This window comes from Electrona antarctica (genome assembly GCF_951216825.1).
Source record: "Electrona antarctica genome assembly, chromosome: 14".
In the NCBI taxonomy this organism is placed as follows: Eukaryota; Metazoa; Chordata; class Actinopteri; order Myctophiformes; family Myctophidae; genus Electrona; species Electrona antarctica.
The window spans coordinates 1007888-1010387 of NC_136795.1; the positions used below are offsets into that span (position 1 = coordinate 1007888).

At 45.9% G+C, this 2500-nt stretch overlaps 2 protein-coding genes across 2 annotated transcripts in view; both read right to left on the reverse strand.

Moving 5' to 3' along the window:
- Nucleotides 1-2500, reverse strand: part of LOC306936382 (uncharacterized protein) — a gene marked incomplete at its 5' end in the record, with an annotated part of 450465 nt that overhangs the window by 275142 nt on the left and 172823 nt on the right. The gene's annotated exons all lie outside the window — the stretch shown is intronic.
- pex12 (peroxisomal biogenesis factor 12) overlaps nt 1-2500 on the reverse strand; it is a 21570-nt gene that overhangs the window by 16163 nt on the left and 2907 nt on the right. The window lies entirely within an intron of this gene.

Sequence of the window (2500 nt, forward strand, 5' to 3'; positions counted from 1 at the left end):
AACTGGACCTGAACATCGAGGCCCGGGGTGTGGGTGGGAGATGGTGAGTAAGATAACTGGACCTGAACATCGAGGCCCGGGGGTGTGGGTGGGAGATGGTGAGTAAGATAACTGGACCTGAACATCGAGGCCCGGGGGTGTGGGTGGGAGATGGTGAGTAAGATAACTGGACCTGAACATCGAGGCCCGGGGTGTGGGTGGGAGATGGTGAGTAAGATAACTGTACCTGTACATCGAGGCCCGGGGTGTGGGTGGGAGATGGTGAGTAAGATAACTGGACCTGAACATCGAGGCCCGGGGTGTGGGTGGGAGATGGTGAGTAAGATAACTGTACAGTATGTCTCGTGTATTTGTACTGTATGTCATTTTGCATCTACAGTATGTGTTTCCTGTACTGTGTACTTGCACTGTATGTAATGTTGTAGTTATGTGTATAGCAGGACACGTACAGTACCCTCTAAAGGGGCGGCGGTGGCTCAGGGGTAGAGTGGCTGTATGGTAACCACAAGGTTGCCAGTTCGAACCCGGGCTCCCCCAGAGTTAGTGTCGAAGTGTCCTTGAGCAAAACCCCTAATTGCTCCTGATGTGCTGGTTGGTACCTTGCATGGTTTCCATTGCCATCGGTGTATGAATGTGTGTGTGAATGGGTGAATGTAATGCACAATCTATGTAAAGGTGTATGAATGTGTGTGTGAATGGGTGAATGTAATGCACAATCTATGTAAAGGTGTATGAATGTGTGTGTGAATGGGTGAATGTAATGCACAATCTATGTAAAGTGCCTTGGATAAAGGCGCTATATAAATGCACCATTTACCATTTACCCTCTAAAACAGGGGTTCTCAACGTTTTTGGCCGGGGACCCCCGGAAATGCTTTGGCAATGTCTCGGGACCCCCGCCCCCTCCCGACCCCCAATATAAATTGACTGCTACAATAACCTTAACCCATTTTGGGCGGGAACCCCTTTTGGTGTTTTAAGCATTATGTTATAATTTAGCTAATGAAAAATAGCAGATCTACAAGCTCATAGCGCGCCACCGAGTGGCGCGCTACGAGCTTGTAGGTCTGCTATTTTTGAAAAATCATGAATTAAAAAAAAAAAAAAAATCTTTTTTTTTTTTTTGAAAATAATTTGGGGACCCCCTAAAATAATTTGGCGACCCCCCGAGGGGTCACGACCCACGGGTTGAGAACCCCTGCTCTAAAACGAGATGCCCAATACAATTCTGACGAACATGAAAAGGGTTGAAAACCACTGCATTAAAACCCATTCTGGGCGGGAACCCCTTTTGGTGTTTTAAGCATTATATTACACTTTAGCTAATGAAAAATAGCATCTACAAGCTCGTAGCGCGGCACCGAGTGCCGCACTACGAGCTTGTATGTCTGCTATTTTTGAAAAATTGTGAAAATGTATTCCTTCAGAGAGAACGTCAAAATCTTTGCTTCTGGGGGGAGGGGTCCCTGGAACAAAATATTTTCAGATGGGGGTCGGCAGCTAATTACATATAATTCTGGGGCTCCTTGACATGAAATAGTTTGAGAACAACTGATAAAGAAACAAAAGTTTTTCTGAAAACTATCATGATTTAGAAGACATTTGTAGAATCTGGTATCAGGTCGAAATGGGACCCTGAGTCTAGTCAAATTAAGTTGGTTGGTTGGTTGGTTGGTTGGTTGATTGATTGATGGATGGATGTATGGATGTATATTTACTTGATGCGGGTCAGGATGTGGTCCAGTTTGTATGTATATTATATTTACTTGATGCGTGTCAGGATGTGGTCCAGTTTGTATGTATATTATAATTACTTGATGCGGGTCAGGATGTGGTCCAGTTTGTATGTATATTTACTTGATGCGGGTCAGGATGTGGTCCAGTTTGTATGTATATTTACTTGATGCAGGTCAGGATGTGGTCCAGTTTGTATGTATATTATATTTACTTGATGCGGGTCAGGATGTGGTCCAGTTTGTATGTATATTTACTTGATGCGGGTCAGGATGTGGTCCAGTTTGATCTTCAGGTAGGGAACCAAACACAGCAGCAGCACGGAGCGCCACCGGTACTTCCTGCTCAGCCTCAGCGGAGGTCCAGGAAGTGTGCCGTGATAGGAGGAGGAGGAGACTCTCTTCAGGGCGTAGAAGTTCTCCGAGAAGGAGGCGGCCGTGCGCGACAGGAAGTGGTTCTGCACCAGCAGGTCGGCGCACAGGAAGAGCTCGTCGAACGTCCTCCACAGGAAGCCCAGGCGAGCCGGGTTCCACTCCACCAGGACCTGGAGGAGACGAGAGGAGATTCAGGACGGGAACCCCATTTGGTGTTTCATGGATTATGTTATGCTTTAGATATTGAAACAAATAGCAGATCTACAAGCTCATAGCTCATAGCTACGAGCTTGTAGGTCTGCTATTTTTGAAAATTCATGAAAATGTGGCCCAAAATGTTTGAATATATTCTTTCAGAGCGGACGTTTTTAACTCAAATCTTTGCTTCTGGG